Source organism: Schistocerca cancellata, chromosome 5, assembly GCF_023864275.1.
Source record: "Schistocerca cancellata isolate TAMUIC-IGC-003103 chromosome 5, iqSchCanc2.1, whole genome shotgun sequence".
Taxonomy (NCBI): Eukaryota; Metazoa; Arthropoda; class Insecta; order Orthoptera; family Acrididae; genus Schistocerca; species Schistocerca cancellata.
Genome location: NC_064630.1, coordinates 784,535,847 through 784,551,173, shown reverse-complemented (window position 1 = coordinate 784,551,173; position 15,327 = coordinate 784,535,847).

Sequence of the window (15,327 nt, the reverse complement as noted above, 5' to 3'; positions counted from 1 at the left end):
CGACTTGGCCGCTCACTAAGCTCGAGAAACTTTCATAGAAGGTTGATAAGCTTTATACTACCAAGATTCCCAAGAACAAGTCACAGGAGAGTGATGATTTGTAAACGAAGACCGTTGACTTTCAGAAACTCCTTGTAGAAACCATTGTCATCTAACGGATAAGTTCCGTGGTCCTGCTTACATGTAACCTGTAGCATCGATTACCACAACACATACCCGTCTTTGCCCACAATCTAAGCGGGTATTATGCACACTTTATCATTGAGCAATTGCCTAAATTCGGTACGGATAATTATCAGGTCAGTGTCCAGCCTGATAGTGTCGAGAAACACATCCCATTCGCAAGACGAATGACGCTCCACTTCCTCAACTCGTTATGCTTTATACAGGCAACGCTTCAGAAACTAGCTGAAACTCTGTCTCACAAGGATATGCACATCATACAAGGTGCATATCCCAATAACATGTAGTTTCAGCTTGCGACAAGAGAGGGGGTGTTCCCATACGACTATGTGGTTTGTATGGGTAAATTCGACGAAACCAGACTAGCTGCATTCTCTAGTTACCTTACAGGCAATGGCGTATCTGACGCATAGAATGAGCATGCTGTGAATGTTCGGCAGGCATTTGGCATACCAAATCTGGGAAAGTTTGCAAGACTTTATATGGACACCGATGTGCGTTTGCTAGTAGCTATTTTCAAAAAATTCCGGAGTGTATTCATGACCACATATTCTCTGGAGTCTGCCTTTTATTACACAGCAATGAGGTTGTCTTGGGATGCCACGCTCAAGAAAATAAAAGTCAAAATCGAGCTTTTGACCTATACTGACATGCTTCTTTTCTGTGACTGGGGGATCAATGGGGGACTTTGCCAATGTGTGCAAAGACATGCCAATATGAATAACCCACATATGGGTAATAGGTTCAATCCATCCTTTGATTCGTATTACAACATATATCTGGATGTGAATAACATTTTTGGGCACACCATGCGACAATCGCTGCTGCTTGGTGAGTTGCAATGGCTGTCTGAACCCAAATGCAGTGGATTTGGTGGAACTATCCACAGTATGGTGGCTGTTTCTGGTGTAGGATATGTTGAGGAGGCAGATCTAATATGTCCTAATAGTTTGTATGACCTGCAAAGCCATTAACCGTTACGTCCAGAGCAAATAGTTCTGTGTGGTGGGACCAAGTGGATAATAACGCTGGGGAATAAGCAGAGATACATCGCCCTTTAAAGAAACCTCCAGTAATGTCTCAATTTAGGGATGGAGTTAAATGCAGTTAGGGGCACTGTCTCCTCCAAGGATTCACCCTAGTTGATTGGGTATATTGATTTAAATACTGGAAAGAGGGCGTCGGCAAAAATTGATTTCGACAAAAACTTTCGTAAATTGATAAATAATGCACTTTACAGCAAGACGATGTAAAGTTTGCGAAAATATCGCGAAATTCTTATTAGGTCGTGTTGGGATGGGTATTGGTGCATAAGGAAGTGTATTGACAGACCAAATTTCAAATGGGTTAGCAAAAACGTAGCTGCTCTGGAGTTGTCGAAGACTACAATGGCGTTCATGAAACCTAACTATGTAGGGATAAGCATACCAGACCTGTCCAAATTCCATGTCTACTGTTTCCATGATGAATTCCCGAAACCTCAATTCACTTACCCAAAGTTACTTTATATAGATGCAAGTACGTCCGTCTGTTGGGTGAAGGACTACATTCCATGTGAGGTAATGAGGTGCCAGGGTGAAGAATTCGAACCACCTTCATACACAGCCGATAATCGTGGCACTGTTCCACAGACCACGAAGGTTTTCGGTCTAATGAAATACGAGATGGACAGGTCACCGACTGTTTGGTTTCTGGGTCCAAGATCCAAGATTTATTCATATCGTGCATAATAAGGCGCCTCCAAGAAACGGACAAAAGGCGTGCATCGTACAGCATCAAGTACCCTCGAAATTGAAGATTATTTGCAGTGTTAGTACAGATGTGGTCACAGTGCTTCACTGCAGCAAACATACAGGGCACAAAAAACTGTTATTCACTCTTGAGGGCATTTGATGTGCACTGTGCTGTAGTCTGAAGTCAGTTTGTCGGCTCATGACGAAAAACGTGTCATTTGTGATGACAGGACTGAAACTCGCCTGTACTCACACTACTGACTTGACGAGAGTGGTCTCTGAATGAGAGAGAGTGAGAGCGTGCATGCTCATGGAACAGTATGGCTCATTTATCATAGTGTAAATATATGCATGTGTGTGTGTGTGTGTGTGTGTGTGTGTGTGTGTGTGTGTGTGTATGTGTGTGTGTGTGTAAATAAAATATTAGAACCAAATCGTATCTCAAGAATCAAATTGTACCTGAAGAACGGAATTCTATCAGTGAGAAATGAATAAATGAGCAGTTCGTTACCTTACATCTTTATTAATGTTATTTACAGTAAACCTATCCCAACTGTATATGTAAGGGATACACATGACAAAAATGACATTAGTTTTAAAAATGAGTGCCATAAGGAGCTGAAGTTTAAGATAACAAAATATATGTAGTGGTTGCGTGAGATTATGCATATCATGCAACATGTTTCATTATGGGAGCAGGTAACACATCACTTTGTCTGTTTCCAGAGACATATAAAATGTATGTCTAAAGCCGTATCTCCAGTTTTTGAGAAGAACCACAGACGTCCTCATTGGCTGACCAGCCTAACTCCCACTAGGCTATAGGTACTTCCTGAAGCCTCTGCTGGCCTCTTTGTTCAACCTTCCATTCTACTCTGTCTTTATATACCATCATCTTCATATAAAATTTGAATTAAATTGGTCAAAAACTTTTAGAGCTTTCTGGTAACAAAGCTAAACAGGGACTTGTTTTCATAAAGTAGTATGAAAACTTACCCATAGCTCGTAGTAGTCGGCATTAAAGATTTTTTTTTCTGTATTCTGTTGCTCAGAAAGCCGATCTGCTATCAGTTACTGGCTATTGTCTTATATTATTTATCCTATGGGCATCATAGATATTTATATTATATTTTATCTTCATCATATCTCATTCTGTTTGTGTAAGTAAACCACAATACGGACCCTCTTGAAAATGGCTCTGAGCACTATGGGACTTAACATCTGAGGTCATCAGTCCTCTAGAACTTCGAACTACTTAAACCTAACTAATCTAAGGACATCACACACATCCATGCCCAAGGCAGGATTCGAACCTGCGACCGTAGCGGTAGCGCAGTTCCAGACTGAAGCGCCTAGAACCGCTCGGCCACAAGGGTCGCCCCTCTTGTAAAGCAAAATATACTTGTATGGTATGATAAGTTAACTGAAACTGAATGTGTTAACTTCTGTATTCACAAAATAAATAGTGGTGCATTGGATAATGTTCTCTGTGACTCTGGCATACCATGACAATCAGAACAAATGGAGAGGAGGGTGGGAAGGGAGGAAGGTTTTTGTGTTCTTCCCAACAGTTAACTAAGTTTCCTTCCATACTCTTACTCCTCTCTGAGATCGTTTATCTTCTTTCTTAATAATTTTTAACTGTTCTATTATTCTTTCCATACTTTTATTGTTCTATATGAGCGTCTAGAGGTTTCTCAGTTGTGAAAACTACTATAGTGAATTCCAGAAAATATTTAACACTTTTATTGATAAAGCAGATTTTTCATATATTCACGAAAATACTTTACACACAACGTTTACGCAAATGTCCAATATAAAACAGCTTGTTAATACCCAAATGGGACTTTAATTGGTCTCCTAAACTAAATTTACTTGTGCCACTCTGTTGGGATGTGGTAGACAGGTATGGCAGCAAAACAACGAAAATTCTGCCAAAGAAATGAGACTACCAGATGCCTGCACTGTACTCTCTCGTGGTATAGATTTTACAACTTCTTTCAAAGAATGATCGAAATTAATTCATGTTAATTATTTAAACGTCTTACTGAAACCTACCTGCTTTGGCTTATTACCATTAGAATGCACCACACAATAAATCACGTTTGTAATTCATAACTAAACTCCAACTTTAACCAAAAAATAGTCAAATACACTCAGCATTTGAATTTCTGTCACAATATATACAATCGTCTGGTAGTGGTGAACCAGGCTACCATAGATTTGGAATAATCTGCATGTATCTGACTGCAAATACAACCACTAAACGAAACCATAATTTGTGAAGAAAAATCATAAATGCACCAAAATTTATCTCTTTGTATTAAATATGATTTTTGTTCCCACATATTCTGGGAAGATCTATGCTTTTATTCTCTCCAATACATTAGCCAGAATACACTTGGCCAAGCATGTGGTATGAAAACCTATCACAAAGAAACATGTAAAATGTACAACATCACTTTCATTATGCATCCATTTCCTCACACACGTTACACAGTAGCTAACAAGTATTTTAATGACCACCAACTACAGTGAACCATGTCTACCACACTTGTCAGAAATGTACATGCCCCCGTTCCACAAAGAGAACTACCTCTAAATCCAAATAAAAAATCTCCAAAATTATTCCACATGACCCTGAGCTCAGATAAACACCTAATATAGTGGGGAATTCAGTTTTATCTCAAATAATACCGAAGTTACCGAAGTTCAAAGTTCGTTACCACCACAGTACAAAGACAACTGCAAAAATATGGAAATTTACCCTGAGTTGTAATTTTGACATAGTTTCCACACGTTTAATACATGTTTGAAATAGGTAAATAAATTAGATATTCCCCATTATAAAATGCAAACAGTCAAAAAAAAAAACAATTTTCACGCCAAATAGATGTAAAACTACTACATAGAGAAAATATTGTAAATTTTGATTGAAGCCACACATAACCATATATCAGAATGGAACATTTTATTCCCGCTTTTACTTATTGAACATTGAGCTTAACTGTATAGACACACAAAGATGTCACGCTGAGAGCCTCCACCAGATTAAGCTACCAAGTCCTAACTAGCTAAACGATCAAAATTATAAAAAATACACATTTTCTGATATTTCCCCGTCAAAATTGAATTTAATAAACACCTTTGTACCCTGATCGACGATGATGTAGCTCATTCTGCTGCAGCATTGTCTTACCAAAGCGACATCCAGCTTGGAGACGACTGCACACATCAGCTCCCGCGACAGTGTGACGAATAAAGCCACACCTCTTCGCCCTCACTTGCTGACCAGCCTAACACCCTCTAGACTATCGGTACAGCCCAAGGCCTCTGCCAGCCTCTTTGCTCAACCTTTCCTTCTCCTCTGTCTTTGTAAACCACAACCTTCTACACGTCTGTGGTTAGTCATCAGCTAGTTATCTGCACATATACTTTCATTGATTCATATACCTGGCAGGAAAGGGAAGTTTCAAAATAAAATACTGTTTGCAGACACTTCCTCATAAAAATATACAGCCTATGTCAGTCTGAAGGTTTATTAGAGTATTAAGTAAATCGATCAAAACTTTTCCCTTTTTTTCGGAAAAACATTTCCACTTTATACAGTATACATACACTGACAGGAAACAAATCGCAACGCCAAAAAATAACGTAGAGTCATGAAATATCGGAAGTACTTTTGTCTGGGTGACATACTTAACTGTTTAACATTGGAAGCTCACAACTTAAGTGCGAAGTAAGCCACTGCAAACGTGAAACACTGGTACATTAAAAACCCGTGTCATCGGTAGAATGTTGAATGCAAGCATGCAAACGTGAATGCACTGTGTTGTACAGGCGCCGGATTTCAGTTTGTGGGATGGAGTTCCATACCTGTTGCACTTGGTCAGTCAACACAGGGATGGTTAATGCTGTTTGTAGATGGCACTGGAGTAGTCGTCTGATGATGTTACACATGTGCTCGATTGGACACAGGTCTGGTGCCATAGCAGGCGAAGGCAAAATGTCGACACTCTGTAGAGCATGTTGCGTAGCAACAGCGGTACGTGGCCGAGCGTTATCCTGCGGGAAAATACCTCCCATAGTGCTGTTGATGAATGGCAGCACAACACTCGAATCGCCAGATTGACATGCATAGGTCCAGGTATCTAGCATGCAGACAGGTTGGTTGCAGGCCATTAACTGTCCTCCTCCTAAAGTACATGGTCATCACTGGAACCAAGGCAGATCGAGTTTTTATGAGAAAAGCCAACAGACCTCCACTCTGCCGTCCAATCAGCTCTCAATTGACACCACTGAAGTCGCAAATGGATATGGTTTGAGAACAGTGGAGTGCAAGCTACTGGTTGTCTGTCTCGGAGCTGTCCTTGAAGCACCCAATTCGTAACAGTAATGATGGAAGCTGAAGAAATGAATTAAAATTTGTGCCACAGCAGGGATTTGAACGCAGGATTCCTTGTTTACTGGAAACAAATGCTAGCCATTATACCAGCACAGTAGTATAGCTGATGTTGCTGCACGGACTACACAAGTCCAATGCTCTCCCCAACACAAACTTCAGTTCACATCTTCAGCTTGCTTTCTCCTTCTTGGATGATTTCTTCAGATTCTGTCATTATCACACATGATTCTCAACAATCTCGATGAAAATTTAATTATAACGATTCATAACAGTTCTTTCTGTAGCTGTGGTGCCATGTGCTACTCAGATTGCCGCTGCAGATACAGTACAATGTGCCAGAGTCATACGCTGAACAGGATGTCTTCCCTCTCAGTGATTCCAAGTGGCCGTCCGGAGCCCAGTTTTCTTGTGACTGAACATTTTCATGACCACAGCTGCCAGTAATCATGTACAGTGGCTACATCCCTTCCAAGTCTTTTCGCAGTATTGCGGAAGGAACATCCAGCTTCTCATAAGCATGTTACGAGACCTCATTCAAACTCAGTGAGATGGTGATAATGGCGCATTTGACGTCGTAGGCTGCAGTTAACAGAGGAGCAGCACTGCACGACCAGAGCAGTGAGGCATAGTGGGAGGAGTAGCGCTGGCGAAACAAACCAGTACTGCTCAATGTGCCCGCTGATAGCAGCGCTGCAAGCGGAGCAAGGCAAAACAAAGCACCACAGAGCGGTGATGAGCGAATCAAACATGGCGGCGACCAGGGTATTCGAGTGACTACAGCTGCGTTCAGACGACAATGGCAGCATTCGGCTGTTGCTGCGGGTAGCAGAATCAGTACTGTTGCTGGCGCTTGTGTATCTTTTGCTGTCCTGTCGTTTACAGCAGCTGTTTTTCGCTCAGTGTCCTTTATGGAACCAATGGAACAACTATCACCATAACTGATTCATTCTCGACAAGTTATGTGGTGAGGTGCCAGCAAAATTACAGACTGTAAGTACAGAATGCATTTATCAATCTCTTATTTTTTTCATTGCCTTAAAACGAGAATCACATGAAAATCATGGTTTATTATGTGAGAAAATGTTTTCAAAACCGTCTCATTTGGCCAGCTTTGTTTGAAGGTCTGCTAAAGTTTCGTCTGCTTGTAACGTTATATACATTTAGGCAAGCTTATCGGCCGTCCAGTATTGGTATGAGTAAGATGATTTTGCTGTATGGCTGAATGTTAGTGGGCCCAGGTCTCACGACGCAACACGGCATTTCCGGCTAGTTGACCGATACGAGCGACTCCACGTATAAAGACCGGCAACAAAGGGCCAGATGTGGGTAACTTCCAGGACAGGAAATTTTGACGACAGTCAGTCGCTTAGCAGGAGAGACAATGCTCCATGAAATGGCGGAGTGTCAAACAATCTCTAAGTTTGGCTAAGTTACAGCTCTCTGAACTTCGACAACAACTCACAGTTTCATACTAAAGTGAATCTAAATACATCTTCGATCTCAAAAAAAAATGAAGCACATAACAATATTTCAATACCTCTAAACAATAGAAGTTAATAGAATGAGATTTTCACTCTGCAGCGGAGTGTGCGCTGATATGAAACTTCCTGGCAGATTGATCAGCCAGGAAGTTTCATATCAGCGCACACTCTGCTGCAGAGTGCAAATCTCATTCTTGAAACATCCCCCAGGCTGTGGCTAAGCCATGTCTCCGCAGTATCCTTTCTTTCAGGAGTGCTAGATCTGCATGGTTCGCAGGAGAGCTTGTGTAAAGTTTGGAAGGTAGGAGACGAGATACTGGCAGAAGTAAAGCTGTGAGGACCGGGCGTGAGTCGTGCTTCGGTAGCTCAGATGGCTGCCGGCACGGTAGCTCAGCATGTTCGGTCAGAGAGCCAGTTGGCCTCTGTAATAAAAACTGAGTGGAAGGATCAACCACCGAACTTGAACAGGATGTCTTGCGACGTCCGCAACGACCAAACACAACGATCAAACACGAACAAAATGCACAAAAAAAAAAGATGGTAGAGCACTTGCCCGCGAAAGGCAAAGGTCCCGCGTTCGAGTCTCGGTCGGGCACACAGCTTTAATCTGCCAGGAAGTTTAATAGAAGTTAATGTTCCACAGAGACTAAACATTTAAACAATGAACCTCTGAATTAACAACTTTTAACCGCTTCATGCGGTTGCAACAAACGATATCTCAGATAACAGCATTGCACTTTAGAAGGATGAACGTGAAAGTAACGTGTTAGATGTTAGATCAGAATCCAAAGTGTTGGAGAAATCTGGTATAAAAGAAAATGTAAAGGATAAAGGTTTAGATCCGTGTTTGTGCGGAATTCTTGTGTACTCCGAATTCTTGTATGGAGCGATGTAGTAGTGGCAATTTATATGGTGTATCGGCGGAGGTTGACGGGGATACTGGCGGTGAATTCTGTAATGTATCGGCGGATGTAATGGATGTTTAAAGTAAAGCAGCTTATGAGTTAGCGGTGGATGTTAATGGACCTAATTTTGAAAAAGTTTGTAGTGTTTAGGCGAAAGAAGTGAGGATTTAATTAAAAGAGATGAAGTTGTGTAGTTAATTGTGAAAATGTTGCAGCTATTCATATCGTTAATTCGGAGGAAGGAGATAGTATATTTGATTCATGAATTCAGCTCATGACTTAGATGCTACATATGATATGAAAGTACATCAAGAGAATCTAGGAATATTAATGAAACTGACTGTTGTTCTGAAATTATAATGTGTACCATAAATATAGCGGGAAAAAGAGGTGACGTTGAAAATGATCTTTTGGGGAACTGTGTTTACAGAGGGACGAAATTAAAACTGTGCAGGCTATAATGGAATAGATCGACGTTGATGAAAGACAGTGTGCATATTTTGAAACTAAAAGTGGTGTTCCAGCCGTTGTCACAAAGTTTGATTCTAAACATAAGAGACAGACGGTGAACGAGCAAAAAGGACCAGAATTAGCGCAGGTGAAGAAGCGGAAAAAGATGAGATTCAAGAGATATTCACACTGGCAAGAAAAATGCTATAAGAGGCAACAGTGGCAGTGCTGCACGTTATGAACTAAGAATGGAATGTGTATTGTTGTGTACATAGTTCCGCGTAGTCAGTCTGCATTAGTCTGCATTAGTCTGTACCAGTCTACATTTGTCTGTACCAGTCTACATTTGTCTGTACCAGTCTACATTTGTCTGTACCAGTCTACATTTGTCTGTACCAGTCTACATTTGTCTGTACCAGTCTACATTTGTCTGTACCAGTCTAAAGTCAAGTTTCAGTCTGCACCTAATAAGATTACCATATTCATTTACATAGCCATGAAGATAAATGTATAGACACATCGTCAAGTATCCGAGATATGTGAGAATAAGATTAACGTACCAAGACCAAAGGAACTTCAGATTGTCAATTGTAAACAGCATCCAGAATCAAGTTACGTAATGTCTATGCTTTTTATTATTTTAATAAATGTGTGTGAAAATTAATCAAGTTCTGTTTAAAGTTGGCCACCGTCAATCTGCTACTCTAAGCGTGCAAGTGGCATTTCTATCGTCTGACCTAACGGCAGAAGATAAACACGCCACGATAAGACCACGAGACATATTGCTGACACTCGCCTACTTCGTTAGAGCGACAAGTCAAATAATCTGATGGTGTGTGTATCGGAGGTCTTACGGTACTCACACCACATGTATAAATATGAGTGTGTTAATAAGTATATTTTCATGTGTAGTTTTAAGAATTTTGGGGGCTATTTGCGTTTTGTGTAAGGGGTGATTTGGTTCATTTCCAGTATAAGTGATAAAGTATGGAGGCACAAATTAGTGCATGGTGAGTGTCGACATTGGTCGCAAGACTCTTCGTGCACGGAGGTTGGCGAAACATAATTAATATCGTCATTTAGGTAAGAGAAGAATACCAATTGTTTTGTACCTAAGATGTGGTGGTAAAATTAAAGAGGTTATTTACATGTGTTACTTGTAGTGTTTTGGATGGTTTTCTCGCGTAATATGTGTTGTTTATTTCTAATTTTTGTTCACACAAATTGTTTTGCTTGGAGGTCGTCAGACCTCATTAAAATTTTAATTGATTGTGTGCACAAAACGTGTAGTTACGTGCAAAGTGTAAGCGTAGTCTCTGGGGGTACATTAGGTAGATTAATTATATAATTTATGTCATTTTGGAAGGGTTTCGCGTAGATTTATGTATGAGTCTCGAGATAAATGATATTTTGTGCGAATATGAGTGGTCATTTGGTGAATGTATAATCCAGCTATCTGCTGAGTTGAAAGGAAAAATTAAAAGCTCGATTTCAACACAGCGTACTAGTAGTTTTAGTTTCTAATTAGACGCAGTAAAATTAGATAAAAATGACAAAGTATTAATTGACTTGTAGTTTGGAACTAATTTTATAGCACTAAAGACATGTTTTCTAGTAAGAATATGGACAGTGTTCGAAATGTGATGAATCAAGTGTTTTGCCTATGCTAGAAATCAGTTTTTGTTTGCTCTTTTTTTTGTGAACGCATTGATGCAACTGGGGAGGGCGTTCAAATTATTGGTAAAGAAACCACAGTCGTATTTCGACAGCTATCATATTTCAACACTGATGATGACAGCGAGTTGTCGGGTGTTTCGATGTAGTACGTGGCCAAGGGCGTCATGTATTTCGGCAGAGACGGCTGGACTGCGAACCATCTAAACTGCGACGCCAGAGAACCAATGGTGTGCTGTGTATGTGGAAGTGCTACGATGTAGTAGTCAAAGCAAAAGGAGCTATCAAATGAGCGCAAAAGCGCAAAAAACTATTGAAATGAATTAGCTGACTCCAGAGTTTTTTTAATTTGTGTTTTTATGTGACATTTAATTAGTATGCCATAATTTTACAATCTGTATTGCATTTAAAAAATTTTAATTGATAATATGACATATTCTAGGAGGTACAAGCTGTTTCATACACCACCACAAAGATACTTACACTCTTGTTCTGGCACGCTAGTGGGGTATTCTATTTATTATGTTATGTATGCATTTATTATGTTATATGTGTCAAAATTGGTGCTACTTAATGTGTCTAGTTAGCGAGCTAATGTGCCACATTAAGTGGAGGTATGTAATGTATCCTGTATTTAGGCGAGCTAATCGGGCACCCAGTATTGGTACGAGGTGAGAGGATTTTGTTGTAATGGTGAGCATTAGTGGTCCCGGATCTCAGGACACGCGGGAACAGTTCTAGCTACTGGCTAGATAACCGATACGAGCGAGTCCGGGAACAAAGCTCAGTAGCAAGGACAAGATGTGGATAAAACCCAGTACAGGGAATTTTGGCGATAGACAGTCGCTTAGGACAGACAGTGCTTCAACAAATGGAGGAGTGTTAGACAGTCTTAAAGTGGGCTAAGTTACAGCTCTCTGTACTTCGACAATAGACAGTCGCTTAGGACAGACAATGCTTCAACAAATGGAGGAGTGTTAGACAGTCTTAAAGTGGGTTAAGTTACAGCTCTCTGTATTTCTACAATAAATCAGAGATACATATTAAGGTGAACCTGAATACATATGTGATCTCAAAAAAATGCACATCCAATGACGCAACAGTATTTCAATACCCTAAAAACGATTGAAGTTAATATTTCATAGTGAATAAACATTTACACATTGAACCTCTGAATAAAAAACTTTTAATTACTTCATACAACTTCAACAAACGATATCTCAGATGATAGCACTCCACTATAGCTATCACGCCTGTAAGTTATGTGTCTTTATCCATTTTATTTATTGATTTGTTAAATAATTTTTATATCTTTTCTATCAGAAAATATTAGAACATTGTATTCTTCACATTTACATGGCTAATGAATAGAACATGGATACCTCACATATTGTCTTACTTGAACAGTTATTTAATGAACAGTTTACTATTCTGTCAATAACTTTATCAAAGTGTTCGTTGCAAGAGCGATTTAAAAACTGTATAAGTTTAAAAGCAGTCAATCGCCTTTGTTAGCAGACACCACGATTGAAAAAAGAACAAAAACATTCTTCTGTTAAGAAGACATAAATTATTGTGTAAATAGTATTTAGCGATAATCTGGAGCCATTTAATATGAGCGCACTTTCACAAGAACACTGGCTTATTTATTTTTGTACAAACCTTTATTTACATTCATTGTGCGTGGTCTGAGTGTGACCGAATGTTTATAACATTTTTTTCATTTAAGTATTGTTGTAATATTAGTTTAGTGGGGGAAAGTGGTCACCTTGAATCATATCAGGTCTGCAGAGCTCGAGGACGACGTGTTTTTGGTGGGGACGGGCTTCAGCAGTGGAGAAGCAGACAGCAGTGTATCACTATGAGATTCGGGTGGAGACTGGGACTTTTCTAGTGACGAGCTCAAGGGAGCAATTCTGGACACTTTTACGCGAGTTATGGAAGGAGGTCTAGAGTAACATGTGTGATTCTGGCGTCTAGCTGATTGATTCTAGGTGTTAAATATCCGCTACATACTTTAACTTCTGAAGGGATTTTATATTTCGAAAGATTTGAGTGTGTCTCATAGTACAACTCTTTTTTCCGCTTGATTTATGGAACTGTGAATAGACAGAGTACGAGCTACTGTTCTTCGTATCGTTTGTGAGTCATCATGTTGAACTCTAAACTATTTTGATCTGGAGAAGCTGTAGCGTACTGTGGTCACGAAACGGACTTAGTTTTTACGTGTCTTTTATGACTATTTAGTTTTGGGAACTTGCTACCGCTCTCGTGACGCTCTCAACGTAAATTAATTGCATCTGAGAAGCATATTTTTTGCCTGTATTCTAACTGAATATGTAGGATCTCTTCCTGTTTATTTGAAATGTCCTTTCCTGAGTAAATATTATTCAACATAACTTTCTGTCGTCGTCATCAATTACAGATATTAGACTAAAACCCTTTTTATTAAATTATTCCTTTATCTTTTATTTTATATTTCTGTGTGTAGTACTAACTCGCAGTTCTAGCCAGTGCACAGACTAGGTTATTATTAGCAGCAAATTAGATGTGCGGCGTGAAAGCGTAATGGAAATATTTTAGATCTGGTAGCTACGAACAGACCAGACCTCATCGACGGTGTCAGTGTTGAGACAGGGATTAGTGATCATGATGTTGTCATTACGACTATGGTTACGAAAGTTTAAAAGTCGGTCAAGAAGGCTAGGAGAGTATTCTTACTAGAAAGAGCAGTTGATAGCATCGCACTTAGTAAATGAATCGACTTCATTTACTTCCGATACGATGGGCAAATTTTAAACACATTGTAAACCACGCATTGGGCAAGTATGTGCCGAAAAAGTTGGTTACGGACGGGAAAGACCCACCGTGGTTTAACAGCGCAATTCGGAGAATGTTCAGGAAGCAAAGGCAGTTGCACTCGCGGTACAAGAAAGACCGGGAGAGTGAGGACACGCAAAAGTTAGTAGAGATTCGTGCGGCTGTATAAAGAGCGATGCGCGAAGCATTCAACCACTACCACCGCCATACCTTAGCAAAAGATCTTGCTGAAAACCCAAGGAAATTCTGGTCTTACGTAAAATCGGCAAGCGGGTCGAAGACTTCCATCCAGTCACTCACTGATCAGTCTGGCCTGGCAACGGAAGACAGCAAAACGAAAGCTGAAATTTTAAATTCAGCATTTGAGAAATATTTCACGCAGGAGGATAGTACAAACATACCACCGTTTGAGTCTCGTTCAGATTCCCGTATGGAGGACATAGACATCCCTGGGGTTGTGAAGCAGCTGAATGGGTTGAAAATAAATAAATCGCCAGGTCCTGATGGGATTCCAATTCGGTTTTACAGAGAGTACTCTACTGCATTGGCTCCTTACTCAGCTTGCATTTATCGCGAATCTCTTGCCCAACGTAAAGTCCGGGGCGACTGGAAAAAAGCGCAGGTGACGCCTGTATATAAGAAGGGTAGATGGACGGATCCTCAAAATTACAGACCAATATCCTTAACATCGGTTTGTTGCAGGATTCTCGAACATATTCTCAGTTCGGATATAATGAATTTCCTTGAGACAGAGAAGTTGCTGTCCATGCCTCAGCATGGCTTTAGAAAGCATCGCTCCTGAGAAACGCAACTCGCCCTTTTTTCACATGATATCTTGCGAACCATGGATGAAGGGTATCAGACAGATGCCATATTCCTTGACTTCCGGAAAGCGTTTGACTCGGTGCCCCACTGCAGACTCCTAACTAAGGTACAAGTACATGGCATTGGTTCCCAAATATGTGAGTGGCTCGAAGAATTCTTAAGTAATAGAACCCAGTACATTGCCGTCGATGGTGAGTGTTCATCGGAGGTGAGAGTATCATCTGGAGTGCCCCAGGGAATTGTGGTAGGTCCGCTGTTTTCTATCTACATAAATGATCTTTTGGATAGGGTGGATAGCAATGTAAGGCTGTTTGCTGATGATGCTGTGGTGTACGGGAAGGTGTCGTCGTTGGGTGACTGTAGGAGGATACAAGATGACTTGGACAGGATTTGTGATTGGTGTAAAGAATGGCAGCTAACTCCAAATATACACTCCTGGAAATGGAAAAAAGAACACATTGACACCGGTGTGTCAGACCCACCATACTTGCTCCGGACACTGCGAGAGGGCTGTACAAGCAATGATCACACGCACGGCACAGCGGACACACCAGGAACCGCGGTGTTGGCCGTCGAATGGCGCTAGCTGCGCAGCATTTGTGCACCGCCGCCGTCAGTGTCAGCCAGTTTGCCGTGGCATACGGAGCTCCATCGCAGTCTTTAACACTGGTAGCATGCCGCGACAGCGTGGACGTGAACCGTATGTGCAGTTGACGGACTTTGAGCGAGGGCGTATAGTGGGCATGCGGGAGGCCGGGTGGACGTACCGCCGAATTGCTCAACACGTGGGGCGTGAGGTCTCCACAGTTCATCGATGTTGTCGCCAGTGGTCGACGGAAGGTGCACGTGCC